Below are 26,209 nucleotides of genomic sequence, written 5' to 3' on the forward strand. Positions count from 1 at the left end.
AAGGCCGAGTGGTTAAGGCGATGGTCTTGAAAACCATTGGGTTCTTCCTGCGCAGGTTCGAACGCTGACGACTTCATTTCCCTGTTTTTTTTTCTCTTCTCGACATAAACGGCTATGTTAAGAGTGAAACTGGAGTTCACGCCGCCGCCGTTGTCGTGGCCGAGTATTTAAGACGGTGGTCTTGACAATCATTGGGATCTTTCCGCGCATGTTCGAACCCTGTCGACTGCGTTTCCTCGTTTTGTTTTTCTCTTCTTGACATAAACGACTATGCTCAGAGTGAAATAGCAGATGAAGCCGTTGCCGCTGTCGTGGCGGAGTGGTTAAGGGTGATGGTCTTGAAATCCGTTGGTGTCTTCCCGCGCAGGTTCGAACCCTGTCGACTGCGTTACCTCGTTTTTTTTCTCTTCTCGACATAAAACGGCTATGTTAAGAGTGTAATAGGAGTTGACGCCGTCGCCGTTGTCGTGGCCGGTTGGTTAAGGCGATGGTCTTGAAAAGCATTGGGTTCTTCCCGCGCAGGTTCGAACCCTGCCGACTGTGTTTCTTCGTTTTTTTTTTCTTCTCGACATAAACGACTATGTTCAGAGTGAAATAGAAGTTGACGCCATAACCGTTGTCGTGGTCGAGTGGTTAATACGATGGTCTTGAAAACCATTGGGTTCTTCTCGCGCAGGATCGAACCGTGCCAACTGCATTTCCTCGTTTTGTTTTTCTCTTCTCCACATAGTCGACTATGTTAAGAGTGAAATAGGAGTTGAAGCCGTCGCCGCAGTCGTGGTCGAGTGGTTAAGGCGATGGTTTTGAAAACCATTGAGTTCTTCCCGCGCAGGTTTGAACCCTGCCGACTGTGGTTCCTTGTTTTTTTTCTCTTCTCGACATAATTGGCTATGTTAAGAGTGAAATAAGAGTTGACGCCGTCGCCGCAGTCATGGCCGAGTGGTTAATAAGATGGTCTTGAAAACCATTGTGTTCTTCCCGTGCAGGAGCGAACCCTGCCGACTGCATTTCCTCGTTTTTTTTCTCTTCTCGACATAAAACGGCTACGTTTAGAGTGACATAGGAGTTGACGCCGCTGCCGTTGTCGTGGCCGAGTGTTTAGGACAATGGTCTTAAAAATCATTGGGATCTTTCCGCGCAAGTTCGAACCCTGTCGACTGCGTTTCCTCGTTTTGTTTTTCTGTTCTCGACATAAACAAATATGTTCAGAGTGAAATAGCAGGTGACGCCGTCGCCGCAGTCATGGCCGAGTGGTGAAGGTGATGGTCTTAAAAACCATTGGGTTCTTCCCGCGCAGGTTCGAACCTTGTCGACTGCGTTTCTTCGTATTGTTTTTCTCTTCTCGACATAGTCGACTATGTTGAGAGTGAAATATGAGTTGACGCCGTCGCCGCAGTCGTGGCCAAGTGATTAAGGCGATGGTCTTGAAAACCATTGAGTTCTTCCCGCGCAGGTTCGAACCCTGCCGACTGCGTTTGCTCGTTTTTTTCTATTCTCAACATAGACGACTATGTTCAGAATGAAATATCAGATGACGCCGTCGCCACAGTCGTGACCGAGTGATTATGGCGATGGTCTTGAAAACCATTGGGTTCTTCTCGCGCAGGTTCGAACCCTGCAGACTGCGTTTCTTCGTTTCGTTTTTCTCTTCTCGACATAGTCGACTGAGTTAAGAGTGCAAAGAAGTTGACGCCGTCACCGCAGTCGTGGCCGAGAGGTTAAGGCGATGGTCTTGAAAACCATTGGGTTCTTCTCGCGCAGGTTCGAACCCTGCCGACTGCGTTTGCTCGTTTTTTTCTATTCTCGACATAGACGGCTATGTTAAGAGTGAAATAGGAGTTGACGCCTTTGCGTTGTCATGGCCGAGTGGTTAAGGCGATGGTCTTGAAAACCCATGGGTTCTTCTCGCGCAGGTTCGAACCCTGCCGACTGCGTTTTCTTGTTTTTCTTTTCACTTTTCGACATAGTAGTCTATGTTAGGAGTGAAAAAAGAGTTGACGCTGGTGCCGTTGTCGTGGCCGAGTGGTTGAGGCGATGGTCTTGAAGATCATTGGGGACTTCCCGCGCAGGTTCGAACCCTGTCGACTGCGTTTTCCCGTTTGTTCTTTTCTTCTCGACATAGACGGCTATGTTAAGAGTGAAAAAGGAGTTGACGCCGTCGCCATTGCCGTGGCCGAGTGGTTAAGGCGATGGTGTCACACACAGGTCCCGTTAATTCGGGAGGCAATAGCCGGGCTAATTCCAAGGGCCGCGGTATCGGCCCCCCGAACCGCACCACGAAAGCGTGGACAATTTAGAAGTGGTCCTTTTTGGCGCGCCAGCGGACGCCAGCTGTGGCCCAAAGAACAAGTCAGAGCCGATAGTTGTTAAACAAACCAATTATAATCTCAATAATGGCAGATCGAAAACAATACACAAAAATGCACTCTCCACGAGAGTTGAGTACAATATAACACCAAACAAACAACGTACTACACAGTACAATCAGCCACACTCGAAACAACGGACACAGCGGACACCTATCGTAAACAACGGACACAACGGACACAACGGACCAGCGGAAACAACGGACACAACGGACACGTATCCAGTCCAAAGTTCTTGGAGCAAAAGTCTGGATGATACTCTTCCGAGAATCACTCACTCAAAGTCCAGGGTTGCTGTCGTTCCGCTGTCCTCGAAGTCCCTCTTCCAGGAAACCCCACGTCTTCAATAGGCCACTCTCCAAGCTTCAAACTTCTTCGCCCGAAACACGTCGGCTTCACACACGCAGCTGTTGCCACGCGTCTTCGATCGATAGCGGTAGACACACGCTCTTGCCTGTAGCTCGAGCCTTCACCCCTCAGGTGGAAATCCTCTACTTCTCCTGCTTTGTCGCCACGGACAAAACCCTCGCCGACCACACGGCGGAATCCCCACGCACTCCGGCGCCAACTTCTGTCTTCTCCTGCTGTGTCACTACGGACAACCTTCGCCGACTACACGGCGGAATCCCTACGCGCTCTGGCGCTAACTTCCGTCTTCTCCTGATCTCTTATCTCGGCTGCTCGGTTGAATACCTTCCGCGCGACATTCCAGAAAGTTCTCGTCATTTCGTCGGCGTGATACGTAGCGAAGGCTGGGGAGAGGCGCGAGACTGTACGGGGGCCGTCCCCGACAGATGACTCAACCCGGCATACACGCCCCTTTCTTTCTGGAAATTTCCAGTGCTTGCCCGGCTGCCGCTGTGGGGTGAGGAAGTTCATCGGCGAAGCCACGCTTCCGAGGGGAGAGCGTCGCGCGCCCGGGGAACCTTTAGATGTTTGTTTTCTTTTTTTTTTGTTGACCTTGCGGCGTCACTTCGGCGCGTTATCACAAGAATTTGGCAGCGCGCCCAATTTGAGCGCTCGTTCTGTGACACTGCCCCCCACTTTAAGAATATTATCTCATAATATTCAAAACCACACAAACGAGCGCGAACAGTCACCACACACTCTCAAAGACTGTAACATAGTGCTTCACTCATGACACGTCACATTCACAATATATCACTCAATACAATTGGACGTTACAATTCAATCTCACACACATAAAATATAACCGCAGGTACATGAGTACAACGCTTCATCACACATTCCAAACAATACAAACGTACAAAGTTCTGTCTTTACAACAATTATACAACACTATACATCACATCACAGCACAGACACTTCGACACTTGTGACAAAGGATACACAACATTAACACAACATATGGCACTCAGCACTGCCAAACACATTCAGATTCGACCTGGACACCAATCCAGTGCATTCCAAGCGGCGCTTGCGCCCTTTCTTGCGGTGCTCGCTCGATCTTTTCTTGTGTTTCCATGTTCTTTTTCGGCGAGCCCTTTCCAACGACGATATCTGAGGCGGCGTCTCAGCCATCGTTGTCACTTCCGACACCGTTACCGGTCGTAACGTTCAGCGGGTCCTGTCTGTTTATTTACCAGCTCGTTCATGTCACGGCATTGGGCTTGGCTGGCCAACTCCGTCACCATTACACTGTCGGTCGGTTGGGGTCCTGCCGACGTACGTCCAGCTGCCCAGCACGTGAACTCATTCAACACGATCATCTTATCATTCATGGTCTCAAGCACCGCGGCTTCACCTTGGGCTCGAGTGAGATCCGTCACGGGATGCTCCTCCATTGTATCTCGCGGTCGCTGGGTTGGCGAAGGCTCTATCTTAGGGTCTTCTCCCAAACATTCCGGATCATTCGGTCCACGCGCCCCGTCGATGTTTCCGATGACAAGATCGTACAGGGGGGTCGTCATGCATAAAGCAGTAACCTTCCCGCTGAAGTACGGGGTTTCAACCTCAATTTCGGCTTCGGGAAGCATCCGAACCGTACGGTCAATTAGGCAAACCAGTTTCGTTTTGCCTGTTAACTCACTTTCCCGTACCAAATTTCTTCGCACGATAACCGTGGAGCTACCAGTGTCTCTTAGAACCGTAATCTTCTTGCCCGCAACCTTTCTAGGCAGCGCTGGCATTCCCTTTGTGACACCGGTTGGCTGTTTTGACATTACAGCACCCACAATAGGAATTTTCTCGCCATTTTTCAACTCTACAAATCCGTCGGTGACGGCATTATCATCGGATTTCGGTGCTGCTAGCACACAGGATACCTGGTGAGTTTGACTCGCTCCGTTTCGACATGCGTCTGCTTTGTGCCCAGTCTGACCACACTTGAAACATTTTACTGCCATAGGGCTCGTAAAGATCGTTCGACAGTTTTTCGCGCGATGACCCACTCGGTTGCACAGAAAACATCGCGGAATGCTCTCTGGTGCACGCTTCTTTTCTTCAGGAGCCAATTTCTTTGAATCATCGGGACAATCCTTCTTGACCTTGGCCAAATTAGTTCCACCTTGCGCTTCTAAGAATTGATCAGCCAATTCAAGCATTCCTTCAAGTGACTCAGCCTTCCTCTCTTTCAAGTACAGCGACAGGCTTGGGTGGCAACTAGTAAGAAATTGTTCTCTAATCAGGAGCTCTCTAAGTTCATCGTACTCCTGCGCTGTCCCTGAAAGTTCAATCCATCTGTCGAAACAATGGCAAAGTCTGGCGGCATACTGCGTAGCCGTCTCACCATCAGCTGGCTTTCCTGTCCCAAATCTGTCCCGGAATCCTTCCACAGTACTACTAAATCGCTTCAGCAAAGCAGCTTTCACCTTGGCATAGTTGGCTGCATCGGTCGGCGTCAGCCTACCGTACGCACTGAGCGCTTCACCACTCAAGCAAGTACTCAAAGCAATTGCCCATTGATGTTCCGGCATATTCTGGCTCCTCGCAATCGTCTCAAATCGGTGAAGGTACGCGTCAAGGTCGTCCTTTTCATCGAACGCTACAAGCAGCTTGCTTGGCTTCAAGCGGAAACCATGATCTTCCCGTTCGCTGCTTTCAACTCTAGTTTGGACGGGAGTTTCACTTCGCTGTTGCAAACGGAGGCGCTCGAGTTTCATTTCGTGTTGCCGCTGCCGTTCCCTTTCAGCCATCTCCGCTTCTCTTTCTTCTTTCGCCCTCTCGGCTGCCAACTTCTCTCTCTCCAACTCAGCTGCTTTTTCTTCCTTGGCCCTCTCAGCTGCCAACCTCTCTCTCTCCAACTCAGCTTCTTTTTCCGCTTTGGCTCTTTCGACCGCCAACCTTTCTTTTTCCAGCTCAGCCGCCTTTTCTTTTTTGACCCTCTCTTTTTCTTCTTTTTCCTTCTGGGTGAACCACTTCCGTAGTTCGACGCCAGAAAGACCCATCTTCTCACCAAGAGCTACTAACTTTTCGAGATCCATTGTGTCTCGCAAATGCATTCTTGCCGCGTGCAAAAAGTATCTGCTTAAATCAGTCTATCGGAACACTCTCCTGCACTCGTTAACGAGAACACTGAACAACACACAAAATCGTTCCGATAGCACTATCAACAACTCGAGGCTCTTTCTCACTTCTTTGGACACACTGTGCACCAAAAGGTCTTGTGTCGCTGACGCCAGATTAATTGTCACACACAGGTTCCGGTAATTTGTGAGGCAATAGCCGAGCTAATTCGAAGGGCCGCAGTATCGGCCCCCCGAACCGCACCACGAAAGCGTGGACAATTTAGAAGTGGTCCTTTTTGGCGCGCCAGTGGACGCCGGCTGTGGCCCAAAGAACAAGTCAGAGCCGAGAGTTGCTAAACAAACAAATTATATTCTCAATATAGGCAGATGGAAAACAATACACAAAAATGCACTCTCCACGAGAGTTGAGTACAATATAACACCAAACATACATCGTACTACACAGTACAATTAGCCACACTCGAAACAACGGACACAGACAACAATACGCACTACAATGCAGTCGCAAGCATTGAACAACCAAGACACTTAAAGACTTAAGAGACAGGAAACCTATCCAGTCCAAAGTTCTTGGAGCAAAAGTCTGGATGATACTGTTTCGAGAATTACTCACTCAAAGTCCAGCGTTGCTGTCGTGCCGCTGTCCTCGAAGTCCCTCTTCCAGGAAACCTCACGTCTTCAATAGGCCACTCTCCAAGCTTCAAACTTCTTCGCCGGAAACAAGTCAGCTTCACACACGCAGCTGTTGCCACGCGTCTTCGCTCGATAGCGGTAGACACACGCTCTTGCCTGTAGCTCGAGCCTTCACCCCTCAGGTGGAAATCCTCTTCTTCTCCTGCTTTGTCGCCACGGACAAAACCCTCGCCGACCACACGGCGGAATCCCCACGCGCTCCAGCGCCAACTTCCGTGTTCTCCTGCTCTGTCACTACGGACAGAACCTTCGCCGACTACACAGCGGAATCCCTACGCGCTCTGGCGCTAACTTCCGTCTTCTCCTGCTCTGTCACTACGGACAGAACCTTCGCCGACTACACGGCGGAATCCCTACGCGCTCTGGCGCTAACTTCCGTCTTCTCCTGATCTCTCATCTCAGCTGCTCGGTTAAATACCTTCCGCGCGACATTCCAGAAAGTTCTCGACATTTCGTCGGCACGATACGTAGCGAAGGCTGGGGAAAGGCGCGAGACTGTACGGGGGTCGTCCCCGACAGAAGACTCAACCCGGCATACACACCCCTTTCTTTCTGGAAATTTCCAGTGCTTGCCCGGCTGCCGCTGTGGGGTGAGGAGGTTCATCGGCGAAGCCACGTTTCCGAGGAGAGAGCGTCGCGCGCCCGGGGAGCCTTTAGATGTTTGTTTTCTTTTTTTTGTTGACCTCGTGGCGTCACTTCGGCGCCTTATCGCAAGAATTTGGCGGCGCGCCCATTTTGAGCGCTCGTTCTGTGACAGATGGTCTTGAAAACCATTGGGTTCTTTCCGTGCAGATTCAAACCCTGTCGACTGCGTTTTCTCGTTTCGTTTTTCTCTTCACGACATAAACAACTATGTTCAGAGTGAAATAGGAGTTGATGCCGTCACCGCAGTCGCGGCCGAGTGGTTAAGGCGATGGTCTTGAAAACCATTGGCTTCTTCCCGTGCAGATTTCAACCCTGTCGACTGCGTTTCCTCATTTCATTTTTCTGTTCTCGACATAAACGCCTCTGAACAGTGTGAAATAGCAGATGACGCCGTTGCCGCCGTCGTGGCAGAGTGTTTAAAGCGATGGACTTGAAGACCATTGGGTTCTTCCCACGCAGGTTAGAACCCGGCAGACTGCATTTCCTCGTTTTGTTTTTCTCTTCTCGACATAAACGACTATGTTCAGAGTGAAATAGCAGGTGGCTCCGTCGCCGCAGTCATGGCCGAGCGGTTAGGGCGATGGTCTTAAAAACTATTAGGTTCTTCCCGCACAGATTCAAACCCTGCCGACTGCATTTCCTGGTTTTGTTTTTCTCTTCTCGACATAAACTACTATGTTCAGAGTGAAACAGGAGTTGACGCCGTCGTCGCATTTGTGGCGGAGTGGTTAAGGCGATGGTCTTGAAAACCATTGGGTTCTTCCCGCGCAGATTTGAACTCTGCCGACTGCGTTTCCTCGTTTTGTTTGTCTCTTCTCGACATAGTCGACTATGTTAAGAGTGAAACAGGAGTTGACGCCGTCGCCGCAGTCGTGGCCGAGTGGTTAAGGCGATGGTCTTGAAAACCATTGGGTTTTTCCTGCGCATGTTCGAACGCTGCAGACTGCGTTTCCTCATTTTGATTTTCTCTTCTCGACATAAATGGCTATGTTAAGAGTGAAATAGGAGTTGTCTCAGTCGCCGGTGTCGTGGCCGAGTGGTTAAGGCGATGGCCTTGAAAACCATTGGGTTCTTCCCACGCAGATTCAAACCCTGCCTACTGCGTTTCCTTGTTTTGTTTTTCTCTTTTCTACATAAAGGACTATGTTCAGAGTGAAATAGGAGATGACGCCGTCACCGCACTCGTGGCTGATTCTTTTTCCGGCAGCGAAAGCGGATGGTCGTGGAATCATGTACTCCGGCCTAGCGGCGATAGTGGCCCGTGCGTGCCGCGGAATCAGGATCGATGGTGAAGATGATAAGGACTATGAGATCTTGCTGCCTACGTTGGCCACTGACGGTAATGTACTGAACACGTTGTTTTTGCATGGCGACGTGCGTGAGAGGCTTTACAAAGTCGAGGATTTCCGGAATGCCCATGCATCAGTTGGTGTGCTTCCTGACGTCGTGACTTTAGGCACATACTAAATTCACCATGTGTGGGCGGTGACCTTGAACACTAGTGAAGCCACCAAGAAACTGGCTGCGGTTAAGGAACCTAAAGTGAAAGGCCGCCGGTGTATCATCTTGTACCCAGAGGACCAGCAAGTGAAGCTTCGCCTCCACTGGTTGCTCCACGGCGTCCTAGACGTATATATTGTCACCTTCTACAAAATGTCTTCAACTAAGAAAAACTAAGCCGGCGGGGAGACGTGCCGAAATCTGGCAAGAAGGCTGCTTCAATAATCAACAACTTGCCAGAGCACGCGCTGCCCTAGAACATCGTCTTCCATTTTCGCGGGCAGCCATGGCTTAAGCTCGCCGTAACTAGCGGCCAAGTGGCATTATTCCACCTCTGAGAAAAAAAAGGCATCACTCTGATGCTCGGAAAGTTCAAAAGCAAAGTCGGGGCGAACCAACAGAAAATACACGCATACACAAAAACAGCGATATGGTTCATGCGCAGTCGCACTACCGCGTGAAGTACGGCTCCAGGCGCACCACGTAGACAATCTTCGAGAAGTGCCTTCGCCATCGTAGCGAGAAGGCGCCTTCAGGGACTACCTTGTAATTCACATCGCTCACGCGTCGCAAGACTTTGTATGGTCTGAAGTAGCGACTGAGAAGTTTTTCTGAGAATTCCTTGCATCGGACTGGAGTCCACACTCAAACTTGATCGCCTGGGTGGTATTCAACTTGTCGATGGCGAGCGTTGTAGCGACATGCGTCTGTACCCTGCTGGTGCGTAATGTGTAGGCGTTCTAACTGGCGTGCTTCTCGGCGTACTGGGTAAGCTGCACAGCATCAGGAGTGATCAAAACATCGCAATTGTGTGGAAGCAGCGCAGCCAGCATGGTCTGGACCTCACGTTTATAGACAAGACGGAAAGGCGTGAATCGCGTAGTTTCCGGGATGGCAGTATTGTACGCGAATGTGACGTACGGTAGCACCTGGTCCCAGGTCTTATGCTGGACGTCTACGTACATAGATAACATGTCAGCCATGGTCTTGTTGAGTCGCTCTGTCAAATCGTTGCTCCACGAATGATATGCCGTGGTCTTGCGATGGTTCGTGTAGCTGAGCTTGAATACGTCATGAATGAGCTGGGCCGTGAATGCTGTTCCTGTGTCTGTGATTACGCACGATGGGGCGCCATATCGAAGAACGATCTGGTGCATAAAGAATTGGGCGACGTCGGAAGCTGTAGCGCGTTGTAGTGCCTTTGTTTTGGCGTACTTCGTCAAATAGTCGGCGGCTACTACGATCCACTTGTTGCCGGCAGATGATAGCGGGAAGGGCCCCAGTAAATCCATTCCTGTTTGATCAAATGGCGCTCTGGGTGGTTCTATTGGTTGAAGAACCCCCATGGGCTTTTGTGTCAGGGATTTGCGGCATTGTCATTCCCGGCAGCTTTTTACGTATTGCTTATCTGATGCAGAAAGCTTAGGCCAGTAGTATGCTTGTCGAACTCGAGCGAGAGTTCTAGAGGAACTTAACTGACCAGATGTGGGCTCATCGTGGCAGGCAAGAAGAATGTCGTCACGCACGTCAGTTGGCACAACAAGAAGATAGGTTTTCTCATTGCCGTAGGAGTTTTTCTTATATAAGACCCCATCTCGCAGACAGGATGACGACAGACTTCGAGAAATACATCGAGGTATGGACGAGTTGCGTCCTTCAAGGTTTTTGATAACTGCGCGAATTTCATCGTCCACACGGTGTCGCGTAATCAGATCTGTTGTAGTAAGGGCCCCAAGGAAACAATCGTCATCCTCGATGTCATGGCCACAAACTTCAACAGGTGCACGGGATAATGAATCAGAATCTTTGTGCTTGCGGCCCGATTTGTAAGCGATCACGAAATCGTATTTCTGCAGACGGACTCCATCGTGCCAATCGCCCACACGGGTCCCGTAGGTTGGCTTACCATCACAACGAATGATGATCGGTCAATACCTTGATGTGGCGTCCGTAAATTAAGGCCTAATTTTCATCATGACCCATACAACATCGAGGCACTCTTTCTCTGACGGGGAGTAGTTGATCTCAGCGCGGGGAAGAGTGCAGATAGCGTACGCTATCACTCGCTCTGTGCCCTCTTGTTGTTGTACGAGGACAGCACCAAGACCCACGTTGCTGGCGTCAGTATGAATTTCAGTATCAGCGTCTTGGTCAAAGTGAGCGAGGACTGGTGGTGTCTGCAAACTCTCCCGCAGATCAGAACAAGCTGCGTCTTGTTCTTCCTCCCAGACGAATGGAACATCTCCACGAGTAAGTCGAGTGAGCGGTTCAGCAATCCTAGAAAAATTGGCTATAAAGCGGTGATAGTACGCGCAGAGCCATAGAAGACGACGCACTGCCTTCTTATCACGTAAAACAAGAAACGAGGCCACGGCGGTACTTTTGTCTGGGTCTGGTCGAATACCATTCGCACTGACAACATGACCGAGAAACTTAAGTTTTTTGTAACCAAAGTGGCATTTTTTCTGGCTTCAGTGTTAGATTAGCAGAACGGAGCACTTCCAGCACATTCTGCAGGCGCTTCAGATGCTTCTCAAAGCTGGCAGAAAACACGAAATCATCATCGAGGTAAACTGAGCGCGTGTGCCACTTTAGACCGGTAAGAACAGTGTCCATCATTCTCTGGAATGTCGCAGGTGCAGAAAAGAGGTCAAAGGGAAGCACTTTGAATTCATATAGGCCATCCGGTGTAACGAAGGCAGTTTTTTCACGAACTTGTTCAACTTTGATCAGCCAGTAGCCACTTTTTCAGTCTATCAATGAAAAATACTTGGCCCACCGCAGTATGTCGAGGGAATCGTTGATGCGAGGCAGTGTATAAACGTCTTTTTTAGTCACGCTGTTAAGTTTCCTGTAGTCCACGCAGAAGCGCAGCAATCCATCTTTTTTCTTTATGAGCATGACCGGAGATGACCAGGCACTTTTCGAAAATTGAATAATGTCATCTTGCAACATCTTTTTGACTTGGGCATATATAACGTCACGTTCCTTTGCCGAAACGCGGTAAGGGTGTTGTTTTATGGGCGAGGCGTCGTTATACGTAATTATTTGGTGTTTGGTGATCGGTGTCTGACGAACCTTCGAGGTGGACGCAAAGCACTCTTTAAATTGATATAGCAGTTCACGTAGCTTGGTCTGTTGTTATTCCAAGAGGGTCGCGTTGACATCAACTTTTCCAAGTAGTGAAGTCACGTCGCTTGGTGTTGGTCGAAGCCCGTCGTTGGCTGATGTAGATGCGAAGCATTCAGAAACGTCTGCGTTAGGGTAGGCGAAAGCAATGGTGGTGTCACGAAACAGGTGCCGGTACTCGTTACTGAAATTAGTCACAAGTAGGGCAGAGTGTCCGTCATAAAGCGTGAGGAGGCTGCTTGCAACGCAGACACCTAGCGCGAACAAAAGCGTCAAGTTGCCTTCCGCGACAACCTCACCATCCCGTAACTTGTGAGACACCACATCAACTAGGACGCTTGAACGCGGAGGCAACGTGATGCTGTCGGCAGAAACGCCAAGCGGGTTGTCACGGATGTCGTCAGGTTTGTCGGAGGATCCATCTGTCGAAAACGTCACGGTACGCTCTCGAAGATCGATAATAGTGCCGTGCTCCCGCAAAAAGTCGACTCCGTGGATTAGGTCTCGGGAACAGTCACGAAGTACGAGGCAGCTGGCGAAAAACGTACGTCCCCGAATGCTCACTCAGATACTGCATATGCCGATTGGGGTTACTATGGGCCCGCCAGCAGTACAAATTTGTGCTTTGTACCAAGGCGTTAAAACTTTCCTTATATGCGCTGCTAGTTTCCCGCTTATGATCGAGTAGTCCGCATCTGTGTCCAACAATGCACGAACGTCGTGGTGACCGTCGACTACCATATGTATATCCAGAGAAAATCTGCTTCTTGCTTTCGTCGCTGTCGTCGGGGAATCGCTCCGTGTCTATGCTTGCGTCGTTGGGACGCCTTGCTTGCGTCGAGTGTCAGCAGTCTCGCTCCCGAAGGTTGCTGTCGTTAGCTTTCGCGCCTAGGGCTTCGCGAGCGCACCGGCGCCACTCCTTGGAGGCTCCGAAAATTTGGAGAAGATCGCTTTTGGGATGGGGACCGCGACTGCCGCCGCACTGACATGCGCTGCTGTGAGAGGTAATCTTCAATAGCTTTTGGTCTTTCGCCAAATCTCGGCCGTGGTGCGTCGACGGCAAAACCCTGTATTCCGAGGCGACGATAGGGACATTCACGGTACACATCTCCAGCTTCACCACAGTGGTAAGACAGTGGTCGTCTGTCCGGTGTGCGCCATACGTCGAATTTTCTGGGTAGCGGCTGTCGATTTTCTAAGTGCTGAATTGGCTGCAGCAAAGGAAGTGCATCCTGAGGCCTAGGATTAACGAAGCGCGGTGAAGCAGGAATATATCGGCTTACAGCTTCTGCGTATGATGCACGATGCGGCTCCACCGGGACAGGCGGGACATAGCTGGAAGGTTTTACTTGGAGAGCCTGTCGTACTTCGTTTCTGAAAGGCTGAAAATTGACCCTGCAGTCGGTTGGGACTAGCACTGAATATTTTGCAGTTCGTCGCGCACCACCGATCGAGTGAGATCGCAAAGAGACTCGGCGTTGGTGTTGCTTGCTGCACCTCCGATCTGATGTATTGACGAAGCAGCACTCACTTTCTGGTCGTACACAGTTGAGCGCTGCTGCAGCACTTGTTCCATGGTTGTGGATTTGGTCAAAAATTCCGCCACGGCCTTTGGGGGACAGCGAACGAGGCCAGCGAAAAGCTTCTCCTTCACTCCTCGCATTAAATGATGGACTTTGTTTTCTTCTGCCATGTCGGGGTCAGCTCGACGAAAGAGGCTCGTAATGTCCTCGACGTGCATAATGACGCTTTCATTAGGAATTTGGAGGCACGACTGAATCGCTCGCTCAGCTAGTTCGCGGCGATCAAGATTGGCCCAACTTGCCAGCAGGTATCGACGAAAGACGCTCCACGAGGGAAAAGGCTCACGGTTTTTGTACCAAGTACGAGCACTGTTCTCCAAGCTGAAATACACGTTCCTCATTTTGTCAAAGTCAGTCACACCATTGTAATCCAAAACCCGTTCGAACTGGGCCAGCCAGTCTTCGACATCCTCCAAGACGGAACCGTGGAGCACCTTCGGCACACGTGGCTTCCACAGCGTATGATGCGTGGCGGCAGCGCTTTCCTGTGCGTTGGAGGCAGCAGCGACTTCCGTAGCGTTCGGGGGTGTAATAGACGTCATCTCGAGAAGAGGTCCACGCTCAGGAGGTAGTCCTCGGAGTCTTCGGCTTGAGCGGTGGACAGGTGTTGTCACAGCAGGTACAGGGCTACCTGGAGGCGTTTGGAACATCGACCAGTTGTCACGTGCTACAAAAGGTCTTCAACTAAGAAGAACTCAGCCAGCGGGGAGACGCACTGAAAACTGGAAAGATGGCTACTTCAATAATCAACAACTAGCTAGAGCACGCGCTGTCCCAGAACATCGTCTTCCATTCTCGTGGGCAGCCATGGCTTAAGCTCGCTGTAACTAGCGGCCAAGTGGCAATATTCGCACGGCTTTTGCGGCCTTTGGAAACGTAACCGAGGTGACTTGAGAGCGTTGGCAGGTCCAAGGTATGAAGGAAAAGGGCTCAACCACAAGAACCGCTCGGCTGAAGTTGAAGCTCGGATACAAAGTGGACGACCTTCCCTACCAATTCCGAGTTGCAGGAGAGTTGGCTCTCGCTGTGGATCCCGGACGAGCCATGCAGTGCCTACGATGTCATGGCATGGGACACGTCCGCCGAGACTGCAAGGTGCTCCGGTGCTCCAAGTGCCGTCGTTATGGGCATGCCGACGCGGACTGCGCCCGCACCTACGCGTCGGGGACAGGAAAAACGAAGGCGGACGACTGGGTGGAAATGATGGATGTCGTCGAGGTAGAGGAGGCGGCTCGAGGCACCAACGAGACCACAAAGGCGGCCGGAACTCGAGACCCGCTGGCGCCTTCCTGTGGTGAAGCGCCAGAAAGGAACGCACCGGCGGACCAAGAAGCGCAAGGTGACTCGGCAGTGTCTGTCAACCAACCGGCGGCAAAGGTTCTGCCTGCTGCTTTAGAAGTCGAAACGGGTAAGGCTGACACACCAACCCTCCCAAGAGCGGCGGGCGACTCAAGCACGTCATTGCTGGTGACGGTGAAAGCCCCCGAAAGCTCACCAGCGCGCAAGGTCGGCGAGCGCAAAGATGCCAACGAGCTACCGCTTGAGAATAGTGGCGTTCAAACACCGACCAACGTCGCCGCGGCTCCCAAACGTCCCCACCCCCCGGCTAGCAGCAATAAGAGTGCTGAAACAACCACGCCTGGAACCGAGGAACCACCAGAAAAGACTTTGCAAGGACGGCGACCGTCTATTCGAACACGTCCCAACATTCCGGCTGATAAGCACGGCGGCAACGTCGAGCCAGTCGGGCTGTCAACAGCTCTGCCGGACGACACAGCCGGCGATGGTAGGGTGTAGCCATGGGCTAGACGCGAAGTGTGTGCGCAATGCTGCCGGTCTCCTTCTTTATCTTCAAAATGGCGCCTGCTTTTCTGTTGAACGTCGCCAACCTTAACGTGAGAGAACTGGCGGGTAAACAAAAACAAAGCCATCTTTACCGTCTCGGAACGGGGCGCGACTTTGACGTGTTTGTGGTACAGGATACGAAAGTCGATGGCGAAGCAGAGACCGGCCGCATGGTGCGACTGTTTGCGTCAAGGTTTTTTTGTTGTAGTTAGCCACGCGGTGGGCACATCGGCTGGCTGCGTACTTTCTGTTAAAAAGTTGCCTGGGCTTAAATTGATCGCCCATTTTTCGTGTGAAGCGGGTCGATATGCTGTTCCTGACTTTGCTCTGAATAACACTGAGTGGCGGGTCGTGTGCGTGTACGCGCCCAACAGGGTTGAAGAAAGGGCACAGTTTTTTATTGGCCTTGAGCAACAGCTCTGTGTGAGAAAGAAATTAGTAATGCTGGGCGACTTTAATTGCGTCCTGAGCGTGCACGACAAAAGGATCACTCGGGGTTACAGAGATAACACTACCGACCTCTTGACTAGTGTTGTCGCAAAATGGGACCTCGAGGATGTAGCGGAGTGTATTAGAGGCACAAGTGCAGTCACGTACACGCGTTTTGAAGGCCCTAGCCATGCAAGACTTGACCGCATTTACGTCTCCGTCAACATCCTACCAGAATGAACTAGTTATGATGTCATCCCTGTGTCTTTTACCGATCACTGTCTAGTCCTCTCCTCTATCGATATGACGAAGCGAAGTAAGTCATTCTTATAGGAACTGTGGAAATTGAACGATAAACCCCTGCAGGAGGACATTTATAATACGGAAGTGAAGGAAGAAATAGGTAAAATAAAGCCCAGCGAAAATATTCACCTATGGCAACAGTGGGAACTTTGCAAAGAAAAGCTTAAACTTAAAGCAATAAACAGGGCAACGAGCATTCGGTACGAGGCAAAAAAGAATAAGTTGAGGGTGTTACTCGACAAGCTACTCATGCATGAGTGCCGAGCCCCGGGAAAGTGGAGCGAAGATATTAGCAAAGTAAAACTAAAGTTAGAGCAACTGGATGAAGAGCGTTATCGAGGCGCATTGGTTAGGGCAAGGGCGGAGGACACTGCAGCTGGTGAAATGCCGTCGAAACGCGCTCTAGGCTTGGAAAAAGCCCGCGCAGAAAGAAACTGCGTACACGAAATAGAGCGAGGCGGCACCGTATTAACTGATCCTGAAGGCATCACAAGAGCTTTCACCGACCATTATCGCGAGTTGTTCACATTGCACTGCAAATTCAGCTAGATTTCAGAATGAAATTCTGCCGTTGTTACCTCGTCTGGATGACGAAAGAAAAGAGAATTTGGAGCGCGCAATAACTGTGACCGAAGTAGAGGCCGCCATAGACAAATTAAACCCAGGGAAGTCACCTGGTTCAGACGGTTTCACAGCCGCCTTTTATAAAGACTTTAAGCACGAAATTAGCCGTATTTTGACAGTAATATATAATGAAGCCTATAATTTAAATTCCTTGCCGCCATCATACAGGACCTCCCATATGGTTCTTATACCGAAAACAGAGGATACATGTAAACTGAAAGCTGTCTCAGCGTATCGTCCTAGAGCCCTAACAAACGTAGACTATAAAATCTACGTGAAAGTATTAGCTCGAAAATTACAGGCAGTGATAAAGGACATCGTGGGGCCTCACCAAACGTGTGGCATCAAAGGGCGCTCTATCGCTTTAAATATTCATAAGGCACGCAGCGTTTTAGATTTCTGTGATTATTGCGATAAAGAAGTTGCCAAATTACAGATCGATCTAGAAAAAGCCTTTGATTGTATTGATCACCAAATTTTGTTTTCTGTGTTAAATCATGTTAACGTCGGTTCTGTTATTTGCGACGCAGTGGCCCTGGCGTACCGGGACTGCACGACGAGGTTGATTGTGAATAAGAATCTGGGGGCCCCCATTAACGTACAGCGTTTGGTTCGTCAGGGTTGCTCCGTCACCCCTTTGTATATATATATATATATATATATATATATATATATATACATATATATATATATAGAAACACTGTGCTTGAAAATAATCAACGACAAAGGAATTCACGGTTTTGATTTACAGGCAACCAAAGTCAAGCTGCTAGCGTATGCAGATGATGTAGCAATTTTCTCAAGGGATCATGACAGTATTAAACGGGCTGTTGGTATTGTGCGCGCTTTCAGTCAAGCTACTGGGAGCGGTGTTAACTGGTCAAAATGTTTAGGGCTCTGGCATGGATCATTGCCAACGAAGCCAGACCACTTCGCTAACGTGCCCTGGGCAATGATCTCAGGCAAGTACTTAGGCGTCCCGCTTGGCGCATATTGCGACAGTGACCAGTTTTGGAAGGGCCAAATTAAGGATACACAGGAAAAAGCGGAGACGTGGAAAGGAGGGGTGTTGTCGATTTTTGCCAGAGCCACCGTTTGCAACCTATTCTTTATAAGCAAGCTGTGGTATGTCATGCAGGTAGTACAATGTTCAAGGAGGAATGTGCAAAAGTTCCACATAATGTTTGCCGTCTTTTTGTGGGCCTTAGGATGGCAATGCTACAGCCCTACTAATCTGTTCCGAAGAGTAAAAGATAGAGGGCTTGGGTTGGGTCACCTATTTCTACGGCAGCCAGTTAATCGGTTCTTGTTTTTTTTCTGAGATGTCACCAATCCCTTCCTGAGCAGCCTATGTCAATTGAGACTAGGCAGACATCTGCCGCAATATGTTGTGTCCACAGAATAGTGTGTAGGAGGGATGGGGGGCTATTACAAAGAAATAGTGTCTAGTATGAGATTTTTAGGTGTACGTTTTTGTAGAGAATACCTTTCGATTGTTAAACGAAAAAAACTGTATTTTGTTTTATGCGATATCGCCTTTTCTGTGTCGTTATACAGGTCATTGTAAGGCAAATTCCCAGGCACAAACGTTTTGAAGAGAGTGAAGAAAAAGTATGTGCAGCCTCGAGCAAACACAATTTTCTTTAAGTTTCAAACTGGTACATTGCCTTTGATAACTTTTTTGGAGGGAAAAGGATGCTGTTTGCCTTGAGACACAGATTGCCTAATTTGCAAGATCCCAGAAACCATAGACCATGTGTTTTTACATTGCTGGGAAGGGGTCTATTTTTGAGATGTGCTGCAAAGGGCTCTAACGAAAGAATTCCCATTGAAACCACATGGGATTCATTTCTTGAGTGTAGAAAAAGAAGATGGGCTGCCATTCGACGCAATTATGCTCATGGGCCTCCACTCGTTGTGGCGTTCAAGAATGGCAGGCTATAATTTTGATAAAAATGCACGGCCTGCTCGAGCCTACTTCCGAGAGAGCGTCCATTGATTTGTTGAGCTTCACAAAGTGGTACCGGAACCACCCGACTGGCTCTCAAGAGTAGAGCCACTGGTCACGTTACCAGAATTTCGATCCGACGATACCAGCACCACGCTGGTTGACTCAATGTCATCGTATGTACATGGTTCATGGAGTGCTTTTACTATCAGTGTTGTTTGTGTTGTATGTTATGTACCGAGAACAGGTAATAAATAAAAAAACCGCCGTCGCGGCGGAGTGGTTAAGGCGATGGTCTTGAAGACCATTGGGTTTTTCCCGCGCAGGTTCAAACCCTGCCGACTGCAATTCCTAGTTTTCTTTTTTCTCTTCTCGACATGGTCGACTATGTTAGGAGCGATATAGGAGTTGACGCCGTCGCCGCAGTCGTGGACGAGTGGTCATTCTTCTTCCGGCAGCGCAAGCGAACGGTCGCAGAGTCATGTGCTCCGACGGAGCGGCAATAGCGCTCGTACCGGCCGCGGAAACAGGTTCGATGGCACTGAAGAGAAAGACTACGAGATCATGCTGCCTACGTTGCCCACTGGCCGTGTTGTACTGAACACGTTATTTTTGCATGGTGATATGCGTGAACGTCCCTACAGGTTTGAGGACTTCAGAGACGCCCTCGCGATGGCTGGTGTGCTACCCAACGTCGTCGCCTTAGGAGTGTACCAGATAAATCACGTCTGGGCAGTCACCCTCACCAGCGGAGACGTGACCAAGAAACTGGCCGGGCTGAAAGAATTAAAGAGAAAGGGCTGCCGGTGCATATTTATTGATCCCAAGGATCAACAAGTCAAGTTCCGCCTGAATTGGATACGCTACGGCGTCCAAGATGAAAACATTAGGACAGCCTTCGCCACGTTCGGCAACGTCACTGAAGTGACGCGAGAACGTTACATTTTCAAGGCATGAAAGAGGAGGGCTCGACCGCGAGAAGCGCCCTCCTAAAGCTAAAACCGGGAATGAAGGGGAATGACCTGCTCCACAAGGTGCGTGTCGCCGGCGAACTGGACCTTGTCATCGTTCCCGGGCGGGCGATGCAGTGTTTGCGTTGCCACGGCACGGGCTATGTACGCCGAGATTGCAGGGTGCCCCGGTGCTCGAAGTGCCGGCATTATGGATATGCGGATGCGGAATGCGTTCGCGCTTACGCGTCGGCAACCGGGTTCCTCAGGGCAGACGAACACGACGAGCTTATGGACGTCGTCGAGGCTGAAGATGTTGCCCAGGGAACTGGCGAGACGACCAGGCAGGAGGACCACGGGAATCGTCATTGCTTGCCGGCCGTGACTCTTCGAGTGGGGGGGTTTCGGGGGCCAGCCCAGCTCCCGGTGAATCATCTCGGACAAAGGAAAGCCTGGCAGCAATGCAAGCTCCACCTTTATTTTCGGGAGATGACACCGGGAAGGTTGCCTCAGCAACGCCCGTAAGAACGTCGGGCAACTCCACTGCGACTCCCGAGGAGACGGAGAAGGCCGCGGAGAGCTCAGTAGCCCACCAAGCTGGTGGGCGTAGAAGTCTGAACGAGCACCAGCATGAGAAGAGCGGCGCACTTTCATCGAACAGCGTGGCCGCTCCGAAGCGGCCCCACCCCCAGGCGTGCAATGGTGGTGCGGAGACGACAGTGTCAGGTGTCGAGGAACCTGCCGCCAAAACTGCCCAAGTACGGCGGCCTACCCTTTGGCCATGCCCGAACCTGACCGCCGACACGCGAGTCGGCAATGTGGAGAACGCGGGACAAGTCCCCGCAGTTCCGCCGGACGGCTATGCCAGCGATGGCGCCGTCTAGCCTTGTGCTAGACGCAAAAGGTAAGCGCCAGGCTGCAGGTCCCTCTTCCTTTCGTTAAAATGGCGCCTGTCTTTCCGTTCAAAGTCGCTACCATTATTGTTAGGGGTCTGGCAGCGAAAAGGAAGCAAAGCCAGCTTTACAGACTAGTAACGGAAAAGGATATAGACATCCTAGCGGTGCAAGAAACGAAAGTCGACAGCGATGAAGAAACCAGCAGCATGGTGCAACGTTTTGCGTCTTGGTTTTTTATAGTTGTTAGCCATGCAGTGGGTACATCGGCTGGCTGCATACTTTTTGTTAAGAGGCTGCCGGGGCTTCAGGTGAATGCCCATTTTTCTTGTTTGGCTGGCCGATGTGCTTCGCTCGACTTTACTCTGAACAACTCCGAGTGGCGGGTCGTGTGCATGTACGCACCCAACAAGCTGGAAGAATGGGCCTTGTTCTTTCACGGCCTAGAACAACAGCTATGTGAAGGAAAGCAGTTAATAGTATTGGGTGATTTTAACTGCGTTCTAAGCGCACGCGACAAGACGAGCACTGGAAGTTGCAGAGAAAAGTGCACGGCTGTGTTGTCGTGGATCGTCGAGAACTGAGACCTTGAGGATGACGCCGAATTAGTTAAATGCAAAAGTGCACTGAAGTACACGCATTCGAGGGCTGAAGCCATGCGAGACTCGATCGCATTTACGTATCGATTGACATCCTTCCACACTGTTCCTGTTATGAAGTAGTGCCCGTTGTCATTTTCGGATCACTGCTTCGTCCAGTGGTTAAAGAACCCCAGGTGGTCAAAATTGCCGGAACCCTCCACTACGGCGTCTCTTATAATCATATGGTGGTTTTGGGACGTTAAACCCCACAAATTAATCGTCCAGTGCTCTGTTCGAACTATTAAGCAAACCAATTCTTTCTCGTGGGACAGCTGGAAATTAAACAGCAAACTTCTCAAAGACGAAGAATTTAATTGTTATGTAAGGGAGGCAATTAGTAATATAGACGCCGGCAAAAGCCTGCATACCCAGCAGCAGTGGGAAATCTGTAAAGAAATTTAAAATTAAAAGCCACTGACAGGGCCACGCGCATTCGCTTTGAAAAGAAAAGAGACAGAATTGAAAGCGCTTCCCAGCAGTTAATAAAGCAAGAATGCCAAGCCCCCGGTAAATGGAATGATGACATCATAAAAATAAAACAAAAGTTAGAACTGATGGACGAACAGCGTTATCGGGGTGCGTTCATGAGAGCAAGGGCGGAAGATGCCACAGCTGGCGAAACACCGTCCAAAGGCGCACTTTGACTGGAAAAATCACGTGCCGAAAAGAACCAGATACGAGAAATAGACTGGGGTGGTTCCGTAGCAACAGACACACACGGTATCACGACAACCTTTACGAAACACTATAGGAAGCTGTTCGCATTCCACGTGACCGACTGTGATACCTTCAAGAGAAAACTTTTGCCTGTCTTACCCCGTCTTGACGATGACAGAAAAAAAGATTTTGGAATTTAAAATCACAGTTGCCGAGGTAGAGGAAGCCAAAAATAAGTTAAACCCGAGAAAGTCGCTGGGACCAGACGGTTTCACTGCCGCTTTTTACAGAGTTCAAAGACAAAATCATCCCTCTTTTGACAGTCATAATTAATGAAGCGTATAAAGTAAATATGTTGCCTGCATCATACCAGTGATCTCACACAGTGCTGATTCCAAAAACAGAAGATGTCCATAAACTGAGATCAGTAATGGCATATCGACCCATAGCTATCACAAATGTCGAGTACAAAATTTATATGATTGTATTGGCCGGAAGAGTGCAGATGGTTATCAAGGACATCGCTGTGCCACACCGAACATGTGGCATCAAAGGCCAATCGATTGTCCTAAATATCCATAAAGCTCGCAGCGTTCTCGAGTGTGGTGATTACTCAGATGAACGTGTTGTCATTTTAAAAATACATTTCGAAAAGGCATTTGACTATGCGGATCATAGCTTGTTGTTTACTGTTTTAAACCATGCTAATGTTGGTTCTGTTATTTGTGATGGAGTGGCCCTGGCGTACCAAAACTGCACAATAAGATTGATAGTAATTAAGACTCTGGGGCCCCCCATCAATATGCAACGTTCGGTTCGCCAGGGCTGCCCCCTAAACTCCTTGTTATTTTGCGTGTATATCGAAACCTAGTGCTCTACCATTCTCAAAGACACTCGTATAAATGACTTCCGGCTACAATCATCAGAAGTCAAGTTGCTTGCTTAAGCTGATGACGTGAAAATAAGCATAAAACGGGCTGTAGACACAGTTCATGATTTTAGCCTTGTCACAGGAAGCGGAGTTAATTGGTCCAAGTGACTCGGGCTCGAGCACGAATCATGGCACACGAAACCCGACCACTTTGCAAATGTTCCCTGGGTGACAGTTCCGGGCAAGTACTTGGGCGTCCCGCTGGACGCGTATTGAGACAGTACCCAGTGTTGGCAAGATCAAGTCAAAGATACGCAGGAAAAAGCCGAGAAGTGAAGGGGGCGAGTTCGTCAATCTTTTTCAGAGCCACCGTCTGCAACCTGTTCTTTATGAGCAAGCTTTGGTACGTGCTGCAAGTGCTGAACTGCTCGCAAACTAATGTGTAGAAGCTACACCGGATCTTCGCCATATTTGTGTGGGCTTCCCAGTGGGAATGACGCAGCAGCACCAACTTGTTCAGACGGGTTAAAGACGGGGGCCTTGGTCTTGGGCACTTGTTTTTGAAGAAACTTGTGAACAGCTTTTTGTTTTTTAAAGACCTGACTAATCCATTCTTGCGTACCATGTGTCAATTGCGCATCAGCAGATGTCTCTCTGAATATGTTGTGACGACCGGAGGTTGTGCAGGAACGATCAGTGGGTTTTATAGAGAAGTGGTGTCTAGTGTTTAATTTCTTCAGTCAGATTTACTGTACAGTATCTGTGGAGTGTAAAAAAGAAAAGAACATTATTTTGCTTTATGTGATATTGTGTTCCCAGTGCCGCATTATCGGGCTATGTACAGTGGAGGACCAGGAAGCAACGTTTTAAAAAGGGTCAAAAAGATGCCTGTGCAGCTAGGAACCAAAACATTCCTTAAGCTGCACTCGGGCACATTACCCGTAAAAGTTTTCCCATGTGGAAAACTTTTACGTTTTCCCATAGGAAAAAAGTTTTCCCATAGGATCCCCATGTGGCCCATGGGGATCCTATTGCGGAATTTATAAGGCACCCGAAGCAATTGACCACGTCTTCTTGCATTGTTGGAAGGGCGTGTATTTTTGAAACGTGCTGCAGGGAGCTATTAAAAAGACCTTCCTTTGGACCGCTATGTAATCAGGTTCCTGAAAGTTGAAAACGAATACGGGGTACCCTATGACGCAATCATGCTCCTGGCCCTCCACTCTTTGTGGAGAGCGAGAATGGCGGGCTATCATTTTGACAAAGATGCGCGACCCACCCGAGCATATTTTCGCGAGAACATTGACTGGTTTCTCTCTTTTCTTAAAGCTGCACCCTAGCCACCCCAATGGCTCCCACGCATAGAACATCTAGTGACTATGCCCGAATCTTAACTTAACTTGACGTGGACTAAAGATACTTTCTGTGTATATTCTACATTGCATAATTTTTTTGTGTCTTTTGAGTTCTATGCGTGATTACCAAAACTAGGTAATAAAGAATAAAAAAAGTAGTGGCCGAGTCGTGAAAGCGATAGTCTTGAAAACGATTGGGCTCTTCTCTCGCAGAGTCAAACCCTGCCGACTGCGTTTCCTCAGTTTCTTTTTCTCTTCTCGACATAGTCGACAATGTTCAGAGTAAAATAGGAGTTGACGCCGTCGCAGCAGTCGTGGCCGAGTGGTGAAGGCGATAGTCTTGAAAAACCGTTGGGTTCTTCCCGCGCAGGTTCGAACCCTACCGACTGCGTTTCCTCGTTTTCTTTTTCTCTTCTCGACATAGTCGACTATGTTCAGAGTGAAATAGGAGTTGACGCCGTCGCAGCAGTCGCGGCCGTGTGGTGAAGTCGATGGTCTTGAAAACCATTGGGCTCTTCCCGCGCAGGTTCGAACGCTGCCAACTGCGTTTCTCGTTTTTTTTTCTTTTCTCGACATAGTCGACTATGTTAAGAGTGAAATAGGAGTTGACGTCATTGCCACAGTTGTGGCCGAGTGGTTAAAGCGATGATCTTTAAAACCATTGGGTTCTTCCCACGAAGGTTCGATCCCTGCCGACAGCGTTTCCTCGTTTTCTTTTTCTCTTCTCGACATAGTCGACTATGTACCGAGTGAAATAGGAGTTGATGCCGTTGCTCCAGTCGTGGCCGAGGGATTTCACTTCCGGCCGTGACAGCGTACGGATGTGTTATCATGTGCTCGAACGGAGTGGCGATTGCGGCCACGCTCGGCCGCGGAAACACGTCTTCGGCGAGGGAAAATGAATACCAGGTCGTTCTGCTTAGTCTACCTACAAGTCGGTTGATGTTAAATACATTGTTTTTGCACGCCGACGTAAGCGGTCGGCCCTACAAGGTTGAAGATTTTCGTTATGCCCTGTCTCAGCGGTTGCTCCTCCCCGATGTTGTCGCCTTGGGGGCGTATCGCATGAACCACGTGTGGGCCGCCACTTTCAAGGACGTCGAGTCAATGAAGAAGCTCGTGGACATCGGTGAACTGCAAGTGAAAGGCAAGCGCTGCGTTGTCATCGACCCGGCTAATAGAGACATTCGAGTGAAGGTGCACTGGCTCCTTCATTGCGTGCCTGAAGAGGACGTTCGACTCGCCTTCGCACCCTTCAGCAAGGTCACCGACGTCATCAGGGAGAGTTGGTGTGCCGAGGGGGTGGTGGACAAGGTATCCACAACAAGAGTCGTGACCCTGAAGATGAACGCTGCGGTTAAAATGGATGACCTTCCACACAAGCCAAGTATTGCTGGCGAGCTCGCACTTGCCGTTGTGCAGAGGAGGGCTCCACTCTGCCTTCGCTGCCGTGGCACAGGCCATATCCATTGTGAATGCCGCGTTCCAAGGTAAGGCTTTTGTCGACGTTTCGGTCATGAAGACAGCCAGTGTCAGCGAACGTACGCTAGTGAGACAGCACCGGGGATCAGCGAGGACTCAGCCGACCTTCTGATCGAAGAGGTGGACGTGGAAGAGGCGGCATCTCCGACAAGCGCCGGCGCGGGTGCACCACCAACGTAGTCTCCTTCTCTGCCGAGTCAGCCTGAGAAACTACCTCTCGCGGCACCCCGAAAACAACCGGAACAAGTACCTACCCCAGTCACAGTGGCCACGTGGGTGACAAACGCCACGTCATCAAGTCCTGTGCCTCAGGCAAGTGGGGATCAACCCGCTGATTAGGGCTTGGAAACAACCCAAGAACAAGCTAGCGCAGCGCCCGGGAAACGGCCGCACGAGCAGACATCGAGCAACGAGCCACGCCAGGACGATGTTGGTGGGGACGAGCCACAGACAAAGGCGCCAGGGGTGAGGGAATTTCCTCTCTAACCAAAGCCGAACATTCCGGGTGAACCATGACGGTCGGCAGCTAACCCGCCTCCATAGCAGTGGTCGGTGAAAATATTGAGAGTGGGGAGGAATGGTGGTGTTATTGTTTCTTTATTTTTTCTTCCTTTCTCTTTTCTTCCTTTTGTTATCTGCTCACTATCCCTTTTTGCAGCCGATTGAAATAACTGGTGACAGGATCGCATCTATAATAAATATTCTTAAACTGTCCACGTCGGCGGGCGTTGACGAGATTAAAACTGAGATACTAAAAAGTACAGCCTCACCATCGAGTAAAATATTATGTCACATCTTTCAGCAATC

The 26,209-nt window shown here is 49.8% G+C and overlaps 5 non-coding genes across 5 annotated transcripts; all 5 read left to right on the top strand.

Moving 5' to 3' along the window:
• Positions 1-771: 771 nt before the first annotated feature.
• TRNAS-UGA (transfer RNA serine (anticodon UGA)) lies at positions 772-853 on the top strand. Its single transcript has one exon. It is a non-coding gene; the product is annotated as a tRNA-Ser (tRNA).
• Positions 854-1,236: 383 nt separating this feature from the next.
• On the top strand, positions 1,237-1,318 carry TRNAL-UAA (transfer RNA leucine (anticodon UAA)). The gene has a single exon. It is a non-coding gene; the product is annotated as a tRNA-Leu (tRNA).
• A 74-nt stretch (positions 1,319-1,392) lies between these two features.
• Positions 1,393-1,474, top strand: TRNAS-UGA (transfer RNA serine (anticodon UGA)). Its single transcript has one exon. It is a non-coding gene; the product is annotated as a tRNA-Ser (tRNA).
• Positions 1,475-1,700: 226 nt separating this feature from the next.
• On the top strand, positions 1,701-1,782 carry TRNAS-UGA (transfer RNA serine (anticodon UGA)). The gene has a single exon. It is a non-coding gene; the product is annotated as a tRNA-Ser (tRNA).
• A 22,446-nt stretch (positions 1,783-24,228) lies between these two features.
• TRNAS-UGA (transfer RNA serine (anticodon UGA)) lies at positions 24,229-24,311 on the top strand. The gene has a single exon. It is a non-coding gene; the product is annotated as a tRNA-Ser (tRNA).
• The last annotated feature ends 1,898 nt before the right edge of the window (positions 24,312-26,209 follow it).

This window comes from Rhipicephalus microplus, chromosome X, assembly GCF_043290135.1.
Source record: "Rhipicephalus microplus isolate Deutch F79 chromosome X, USDA_Rmic, whole genome shotgun sequence".
In the NCBI taxonomy this organism is placed as follows: domain Eukaryota; kingdom Metazoa; phylum Arthropoda; class Arachnida; order Ixodida; family Ixodidae; genus Rhipicephalus; species Rhipicephalus microplus.